The sequence below is a fragment of the Lolium perenne genome, chromosome 1, assembly GCF_019359855.2.
Source record: "Lolium perenne isolate Kyuss_39 chromosome 1, Kyuss_2.0, whole genome shotgun sequence".
Taxonomy (NCBI): Eukaryota; Viridiplantae; Streptophyta; class Magnoliopsida; order Poales; family Poaceae; genus Lolium; species Lolium perenne.
In genome coordinates this window covers 35,515,124-35,525,585 of record NC_067244.2, presented here as the reverse complement: position 1 = coordinate 35,525,585, position 10,462 = coordinate 35,515,124, and positions in this window count along the sequence as shown.

The window sequence follows — 10,462 nt, the reverse complement described above, 5'->3', positions numbered from 1 at the left end:
GAGTTTTGCCCCTACCGTGTTGTGTGTACTAGAAACTCAAGTGCACAGAACTCGGGCTGAGAGTCTTAGTCGTACACTAGGATATGATCATGCTTTCGCAGTTAGCAGTTTTGGCCGGAAGGGCAGAATTTGTATCTTCTGGAATAATGATATAAAGGTTGAGATTTTACCGTATTCTATCACATTGATACTATCATCACAAAGCATAGCAAGGAGCCATGGAGACTTACTTGCGTGTACGGGGAAGCACGAACCCTCCTTCGGACTCAAACGTGGGAGATGCTAAATTCATCAAGGCATCATACCCTCATCCTTGGATTGCATTGTCGATTTTAATGAAGTGTTACATCGATCGAAACATGTAGGAGTTCAGGAGCGCAGTCTAGCGCAAATTGCAGATTTCCGAGAGATGGTGGATGTTTGCGGCCTCCGTGACCTTGGTTATGAGGGGCGCAGCTGGAATTTCGAGAAGCGAGTAGCAGGAGGCTCCTTTTTTCGAGTTCGACTCGATAGAGCTTTAGCGACGACTGACTGGTGCTCACGGTTTCCTTTGGCGTCGGTCCAAAATTTGACTGCGGTGTCATTCGATCATGGCCCTATTCTACTGACCTGGGCACAACAGGTGGAAGCAACTAGGGAGAAGAAAAGAAACAAACTATTCAAATATGAAATGATGTGGGAGTCACAAATTTATTTCCCACAGATGATGGTGCAGACGTGGAAAGATGAAGGAGCTTCTGTAATCTTGCCGGAGCTTCAACAAAAGTTAACAGGAGTGTCTGGTCAACTTCAGAGTTGGGGGCGACACACTTTTGGTCACGTTGAAAATGAGCTCAAGAAGCTCAAGGAAGAGCTGGAGAAAATGTAGAATGAACCTTTGCGTCAAGGACCATCACATGCAGAGATCAAAGTGTCTGATCGCATACTATAGCTAAACCAGCGGTATGAGATTATGTGGCAGCAAAGGTCGAGGGTCCAATGGTTAAAGGTAGGAGATAAGAATACAAAAAAAATTCACTTACGTGCTAGCCAGAGGAAGAAGAAGAATAAGATTGTCCGCCTAAAAAAAGAGGATGGATCGCTGACGGAGGATGTAAAGGAACTAGAGACGATGACAACAAATTTCTATACAAATTTGTATAGATCGGAAGGGGACAAGTAACATGGAGTCGGTGCTGTCTACGGTTCCAGCTAAAGTGACTGCAGAGATGAATGATGGCCTCCTAAAGCCTTTTGAAGAAAGATAAGTGAAAGAGGCTCTTTTTCAAATGTTTCCAACTAAGGCTCCAGGACCAGATGGGTACCCTGCACATTTCTTTCAGCGGCATTGGGATGTGTATGGGGGTGAATTGACATTAGTGGTACTACGGATTTTGAGAGGGGAGGATGACCCTAAAGATATTAACAAGACGTTTATTGTGTTAATCCCCAAAGTTGCAAATCCGGAGGAATTGGGATTGTTCCGACCTATAAGCCTATGTAATGTTTTATACAAGATTGCATCTAAGGTGGCAGCCAACAGACTTACGGTTTGCTTACCAGAGATTGTCTCGAAAGAGCAGACAGCTTTTGTACCGGGACGATTGATCATGGACAATATTATTTTAGTTTTTGAATGTTTGCACTTCATGAAGCGCAAGAGAGCAAAAAATCTGAGGTGTTGTGCGTTGAAGCTGGACATGAAAAAAGCCTATGACCAAGTAGAGTGGGACTACCTGCGCGCTACATGATTCAGCTAGGCTTTCATCGTTTATGGGTGGAGATGGTTATGAAACCAGCCTTTCTCCTTCTCAGTTCTGTTTAATAGTGGACACCTCGAGAGTTTCATGCCTTCAAGAAGTATTCGCCAAGGTGATCCTATCTCCCCCTATTTGTTTCTGTTGGCAGCAGAGGGTCTATCGTGCCTTTTAAAATCAAGAATTTAGTCATCAATCTTAAAGTGGAATTAAGGTGGCACCATCTGCTCCGATGGTTAGCCATTTACTCTTCGTAGATGACAACCTGATGTTTTTCAGTGCCAATAGGGAGAGTGCACAGGAGGTGAATGAAGTATTGCATCTTTACTGTAGTGCGTCTAGTCAGCAAGTCTATATGGAGAAGTCATCAATCCATTTTGCTAAAGGTTGCCAGGAGAGGGTACAGCAAGACATCATGGATGTACTTGATGTGCATAATGTATCTTTGAGTGAGAAATATTTGGGGATGCCGTCAGACGTAGGGTCCTCGGTGAATGGTGCGTTTAAGTACCTAAGAGACCGAGTTTGGAAGAGAGTCCAGGGCTGGTTGGAACTCTTGTTATCGGCAACATGCAAGAGGTGCTTATTAAATCTGTTGCTCAAGCAATACCTACTTTCTCTATGTCCTGCTTTAGATTACCAAGGGGGCTGTGTCAACATATAAATGGCCTGCTGAGGAGCTTTTAGCGGGGGAGCAAAGAGGGGAAACAAAAAACGTGTTGGTGGCTTCGGAGGATATGAAAAAACCAAAGTACATGGGAGTTCTATGGTTTCGAGACATCGAACACTTTAACCTTGCACTCCTAGCCATGCAAGCATGGAGGATCATACATGAACCATCTTCATTGTGTGCACGAATCCTCAAGGCGGTGTACTTCCCGAATGGTGAGTTTCTGAAGGCTGATGTGGGTGCTTCACCATCACGGATATGGCGAGCTATAATTGATGAGAGGGATATGCTCAAGCAAGGGTTAACTAAAAGAATAGGGACGGGAGAGGAGACATATATATGGAACACAAATTGGCTTCCGAGGGATGGTCTTCTTCGACCGATTGCTTGTTTGTCAAATGATGGTCAACCACAGTTGGTGCGTGAACTTATCGATCCGTGCACGGCTACATGGGACATGGAGAAGATCCAATGGGCTTTTCTGCCAATGGACGCTGATATCATTAGAAATATACCGTTGAGCACAAGGAGACAAAATGGCTTCTGGGCGTAGCATTATGTCAATAAAGGTAGTTTCACAGTACATTCAACTTATCGCATGTTTGTTCAAACAAAGGAGAGACGGACTTCATGGTTAGAGGAGAGTTCAACTGCTTCAAATGTTAGAGAGCAGGAAAACAGTTGAACAAGTCTCTGGAAAGTTCAGGTTCCGACGAAGTTGAGAGTTTTTCTGTGGAGACTTGCACGACAGTCTCTACCAACGGGTGACATGCTTCATCATCGGAATATGGCGACACAGAGTGTGTGTGCGATCTATGGTGGACAAGACTCATGGCGGCATTCGCTTGTTGAGTGCCATCATGCCAGAAGTGTTTGGGACCTTGCACCGGAGGAGGTTAATGATTTCATCGTCAACCTCCAGGAGCCACATACGCATGCTTGGCTAGCAACGATTATCAAGGAGTTATCGCATGGAGAGGCGACTAGGGTCGTTGTGACATTGTGGGCTTTGTGGCATGCTAGAAGGAAAATTATACATGAAGATTTGTATCAGAGCCCGCTTTCCACAAATTTTTCTATTGAGAGATTCTTATCTGATTTGCAGCTGCTTGAACCTGCCAAGCAGAGTGCGACGACGAATTTGATCCAAAGGCCGAGTTGGATTCCACCGCCGGAGGGGATGGTCAAGGTCAATGTAGATGCAGTGTTATGAATGAATTCTTCAAGAGCATCGATCGCAGCAGTGGCGAGAAGCTCAGCTGGTGATTTCATGGGCGCCTCATCGGTTGTGATCGAGGGTATGAATGATCCAGAAACTATGGAGTCAATGGCCTGTAGGGAAGGGATGGCTTTAGCATTCGACCTACTGCTACAACGCTTTAGAGTTGCGTCGGATTGTATTAATGTCATTCGGAGCATTGAAGGAGAAGGAAAGGGGCCGTACGACCACATAGTCCGAGAACTCAAGGCAAGGAAGACGGACTTCCAGATGGTTCAGTTCGTCCATGAGGGAAGATCGTCGAACATTGACGCACACTGGCTAGCTAGATCCTCAATCTATCTAGAGGTCGGCAGGCATGTGTGGTTCCAAACTCCACCTAAGGGTGTTTGTAATATACAAAACATTGTATGAATAAATGGGCGTGAGTTTTTCTCAAAAAAAAAAAAACTTTCCTTCTCTTTTTATTTTTATGGCTCTTGCATCCCCTTGTTAGCTTCTCCTGTATTAATATAAGGCAAAAGTATTTTTGCCCGTTTCAAAAAAAAAAAAAACTAATCCATTGATCATTGAAACCTTCAAATACGGCAGTACATGTGCTAGTGTGTGAACTAGCTTCGATCCGACGCAACGAGCGGTCATCGCCATTCCGACGGCCGGCAATTAATGTATACAAGTTGTATATATACGGGTATAATGACTGAAAACACAACTCAATCACGGAACTTTATTTCGCCGTGCCCAGAGGGAAGTTGTGTATTGGGTATCTGTCTAGCAATACGTCGAGACACCGACACCGGGCACGCGTATAATTGCGCTGACAAATCCGGTTGGAATGGTCACAAATCCGGTGTAGTATCAAGTTGGGGGGTTCGTGCTCTTGCCTGCTAGCCGTATGTATGTCTGCACCTCGGTGTCTAACCCTGTCCCAAAATGGTTGGGCTGGTTTGGCCGGTTTTGACTAGTTCAAACTTTTTATTAGCTTCGAAATTTGGATTGCACATGTGTGAAAATTAACTAGGGTGTCACTTGCCGGTTTGGCTGGCTTGTCCGCTTTCAGTGTTTCGCAAACTCGTCGATGTCCCCGCCCCGTACACCTAAGTTGAAAGCACGGGTTTTATTACTGGATTTTCTGACTTTAAGTAATATTTCCTTTGTGTGTAAATGTAAGACGTTTTAGCTAGCTAATCTAGCTTTCTAAAGCATCATACATTACCAAACGGAGGGAGTACTTTACGATTTAGTTTTAATTTAATTCACAAAGTTTAACAAAAAAAAATACTCGTACCAATTTTATATTTGTTTTTTTAATGGAGACCATACATGTGCCTCTGCATCGATCGATTTAGCCTCGGTGTCAGCGATGGAGCAGGCACACCGGGCAGAGCACGACGAGGTCATTGTGACCGGCGGGCTTACGTCGACTTAGGATGCGCTAACACCGTCGCCGAACCCTTTTTTAAATTTATGTTTAGCTTGCACCACGGGCCTGTAATATGATCGCGAGTCTAGTACTTTGATCGTGGCTATTTCGATCGTGATGACTTTATTAGACATGAATGATCTCTTTTAAATGGGAACTATTTGAATTTCTGTTTGGGAGACGCGACTGTGGAGCGACGTCCGCAAATACGGTACGAAGAAAACGCGTTACCAAACGCTCGATCCGACACTGTTTTAGGAGGCTTTGGGGACACGGTTGTAGATACTCTAATGGAACTAGTACATGAACCATTCACGTGACTTTCTTTCCAAGTCGTATATGTCACGTACTTCCGTGTTGAAGTCGAGCTGCAACTTGCGCCCACTCGATCGATCTGGCTTGTTTCATGAGTGTCTGCGCTTTAAGTCAGCCCATATCTTGCTTTGCTGGATGTAGCTTCTAGATTCTTCTCTTCTCTTGTTGGCGCCCACCGTCTTCTGCAGCTTCTCCTTGCCCTTATTTACCCAGCTACTACGGAGTACTTGCTAAAAATAAGTGCATTTTTGGAAGATGCAGTTGGTGATAATATAAAAAAGTTATTATACTAGCAGTACATCCGTGCATCCTTCGCCAGCTATCCAAGCATTCACGGATGTCAACCTGAAACACGGAGAGAAGGTACACGTTAGAAGATCTATAACCTAAAGCCAAAAAAAATAGAGGAGCAAATTTGCCCTTTAACAGTCGAAGTGGTACCTAACTGAAAGTAAAAAAGGTTTTAGAGGAGCGAATATAGGAATCCGCCCCCTCCTATTTTTGCTCGGCCGTGCAGCCAATGAGAAAAAAAAACCCTCTCGTCCATCGCTCACTCTCTCGTCGCCGTTCTGCTCCCCACCACCCCTCCTTCCACCCAAACCCATCGGAGATGGACGGCTCCCGCCAGCTGTCGCTGCCACCTATCTGCAGCGCCTTTCTGTGCCGCAGCACGACTCGTGGCCATAGATCTAGGCACTGGTGGAAAAAGGGGCTTTGGTCGCGGTTCGCAACTGCCATTAGTCGCGGTTGCGCAACCGCGACCAAAGTAGCGCGACTAAAGGCCCCCCCTTTAGTCGCGGTTCCTTACGAACCGCGACTAAAGGCCCGTCCACGTGGGCCGCAGGGCGGCGCCAGAGGAGGACCTTTAGTCGCGGTTCTTCTAGCCAACCGCGACTAAAGGCCTCCGCAGGGTTTAGGGTTTAGCCCCCCTCCCCCTAAATCTGGTTTCTTTTTAATTTGTATTGTTTTATTTCTTTTGGGTTTTAATTTTGAAGGAGTTTCACATATTGTACGGTACTGTATACATACATGCATATGAATGTACAATTTCAAACAAATTTGAAATTAGAACCAAAAAGAATTCAAGAGGAATATACAATATATATTCAATATCGGATGACCATATACAATATATATTCAATATCGGATGACCATATACAATTTTGAACAAGTTAGTTACAAATTCTGGTGCATATAAAGTTCTACGTCATCGTAATAGTGTTCTCCTCTAGGATCGATGACTTCCCTCGCCAACCATCCAGCTAGTTCCTCTTGAAGTGGTCGGAAGCGAGCTTCTGGACTAAGCGTCTTCCGGAGGTTATTCCTCAGGATGTTGTTCTCACACGTCTGGTCCCGCTCATTGCAGTATCTCCGGATCCTCTCACAAACATAGTATCCACATAGATTGGTCCCCGGTGGCTGAATATCCCCAGTCGTCCGCACTGCCATTTTAAAATGTAGCTCTTTTTTGAATTCACCGACCTTGGTATCTACGAACCGTCTCCAAACCCTACGAGGCAAAGAAAATTAAATAAACAAGAGAGTTATTAATTAGTTACTTGATATTAGGAAATGATGAACGAAATAGGCCGATCGATATAGAGCGCAAATGAATGAAAATAATTACTTTTGCATCATTTTTCTCATGTCGGCCCAAAGCGCCGGATCCATATTCAGAGAGTCGTGGACGAGAACTGAGGAGGTCTGAACTTGAATTACCATAAGAATCCAAAGTGGAACCTGCGGACACGATACATGCACAATCATGCATAACTCATCGATTAGCCACATACCATGCATGGAGTAAACAAAAGAGAATGTGCTCAAGACAAACACTCACCCAAAATGGTAAGGAAATAGAATATCACTTTTCTCGTTGCTGTTTTCTAATAAACCGCCCCAGGTCCTCCTCCACGACGGCGGGGTGGTGTTCTAACACATGTGAATTAACGATGTGTGGGTCAATGAACCCAACATCATGGATGTTCCTTATTCGCATTTCCCGCTTCTTCATTCTCGCATAATAGCGTACACAACAAGATAGTTAGGACAGTGCAGGCAATGAACGAGATGGGGTAGAAATTAATAAATCACTTACGTAACGTAGCAACCGATGATAGATTTGTCGAGGTCGCGCAGATTGAACAGCTGGAACAATTCACTCAGATGAATTTGTACCCGGTAATGTTTGAAGTGATGATCATATCAAACTTCAGAATAGATAAACGCATTGGCCTTTATATGTTTTATGTAACCCTTGTACCAATTTAAAGGCACCTAGCATTTGTCGAGGTAGATCCCCTTCCTCGCGCAGGCTCGACGAGAGGGCCATTCTTCACATATGTAAATACTACGTCCTTCATTGGCGCCTCATCAAGGCCTAGCGATTGCACGAAGAGTGATACCTAACTCGGCCGCTTGTTCTCTCGGCACTCGTTACAGTCAATCCATGTGCTGCCGCAGCTGCTATGATATCGGGGCATCCGGATCGCGGCTTGCACTATGAGCGGGGTGATCGATTGTTTACTTTGTTCCCCGAGCTGGGCAACTTCTTTCCCCCTTTCTAATTTTGACTCGGCCTCGTCCTTCAAGGCTTTCTTCTCCGCCAACTCTTTCCTGTTCTTGAACGCGAGTGCTTGCCTACGAAGTTCACGTAAATAGTCGTCAGGCAGATTCTTCGCGGCTTGGGACGGTGTGTTCAAAAATGACTTAGCCCACTGCTTTTCCTTGTCAGAATATACTGGCTTGGGCTCGCCCTCTATTTTCTTCTTGACGCCGCCTTCCATTTCTCTAAATCAGCAGCCGCGCTCGCCTCGACTTCCTCGGCACTACTTTCCCAAGGCCTCGTGGGGAGAGGCTTCGATGATACCTCCGGTACCTTTGTTTTCTTAGGTACGTAAGGGTCCGGGTTAATAACCCAGACTGCTTCTGCTTCTTCGCCGGAGGTGGATTGGGGGGCGGTACCGGTGTCTGATCACCCGCCGGACGAGGACTGGGGGGCGGCGTCGGCTGACGTGAATGAGGTGTATTAGGTGAAGCACCACCGCCACCGTCACCGCCACCGCCACCGTCACCGCCACCGCCACCGCCACCGTCACCGCCACCGCCACCACCACCACCGTACGGGGGTGGACTTGTTGGCGCCTCGCCCTGGAAACTTGATAAATTTCTTCTCGCCATAGAATGAACTGGCGCTTGACATCTCCAAGTCTTTTCACCCCTTCAGGTGTAGCAATGTCAATGTCCAGGTTTTCAAACCCTTGGACTATCTCCTCCACCGTGACACGAGCATAGCCATCTTGAATGGGGTTGTTGTGGTGGAGTGCTCCAGGTGGCAAAGCACTGCCGATGGCTACCTTCATGGACATGTTCCCGATAGGATAATACAGATGACATGCTTTCATCTCCTTTATATCGTCCACGGGGTAGCGAGGAGGCTCCGGTGCAAGTAATTTGGACCACCAGAGGCTCCGGTGCAGTAATTTCTATCGTCGGTGCACCAGCCGGTGAGGCCTCCGTGGAAGCCACGCTGCTTCTTCTCCGCTGCTGGCTTCCGAGATCCATTGGATGATCTTCAGCATGCTGCGCCCGAGCTGCATCTCTTTCGGCTACTAGTACACTCACGGTTTCCTTCAGCACATCCATTTCCGTTACCAACTTCGCCACAACATCTGCATCCCGATCCATCTTTCTCTTACGGCTTCTGTAACCGTACGGGTCATCTTTATGGGGAACCCTAATTTCAACGGAATGGGCCCCATGCCTCGTATACGTCCTCCGAGTACAGGCTTCCCGAGCGCTTTTGTCGGGCGTCGTTCTCTCTGTTGAACCCGATCCTCCCTCTTGAGCCTCCCTCATTGCCTCAATAAGCTTTTTGGTGGGTGTAATTATTTTGCCCTGGTAAACACACTCTCCTGTCTCCGGGTTCAGCGATCCCCCATGCCCGTACCACCAGCTTTTGGCCCTTGGGTCCCATCCCTCCGTACCTGGACGGATTCCTCGCGCCCTCAGCTCGTTCTCCATCTTCTCCCACTTAGGCTGCCAAAAGCGATACCCTCCTGGCCCCATTTTATGATTGTACTCCTTCTTGGCCGCATTTTCCTTATTTTTTTTCGATAGTTCAAGGAACTGCTCCGATTTCTTTTGCTTCACAAATTCTGGCCAATCATGTTGCAGTTTCTCATATTGTCCTTTGAAATCCGGAGTCTTGCCCTGGTTGACAAAGTCATGGGCTAGATTTTGCTTGTATTTCCGGAATGCGTTGGCCATCCTAGAAAGAGCGAACTGTTTGACTAGCTTGCGCCTCTCCTTGTTTTCCGCAATCTTGTTACCCTCCTCATCGTATTTGCGGTATTCCGGAGGTAGAACGAAATGTTCCATAAGCTTGTTGAAGCAATCTTTGTGGTCTCTCTTATCGACAAAAGTGAAACCAACACGTGCCTTCTTTGGCTCATTCCACTCCTGGCGGGTGATCGAGACGTTGTCTCTAACAACGGCTCCGCATTGGCTGACAAACTTGGTGGCGTTCTTGCTGGGCTCCAGCGGCCTGCCGGTTGCTTCGTCGACAACATCGATGGTGCATGTTTCTCCTGGTTTCATCGTCTTGGTTGCGCCACGCTTTGACGACGTACTCGATTTTTTCGACGATCCGGCCGAGGGCTAAAATAAGAAAGAGAGTCGCGCGCGTTAGTACACACACATTTATTCAAATCAGTTAGTTTGTATCACCAGACGCTCAATATGTATATATATATACCTCGGCGCCGGAGGTGGTTGCTACTTCCAATTGAAGATCGTCGTTTATCGACGTTTCTTCGGCATCATCTGCTTGCTGACGGCGCCCTTCATCTTCACACTCAAGGTTCAGATAAGAAGAGATATCATCTTCTTCTTCTCCGGTCGGCACATATGGAATATCGCCTTTTATGATGCCGAACATATGGTCTTCAGCGTCCGGATCATAGTTGTCCAGAATCGGGTCAGCTCTATCGTCCGCCATATGTCAGTCCTGAAAACATGTAGTCAAAACAAATTAATTAAGTGAAGAAGGGGGGCGGTGGCGGTGGCGAAAGGGCGGTGCCAAAAGGAGGGGGCGAGGA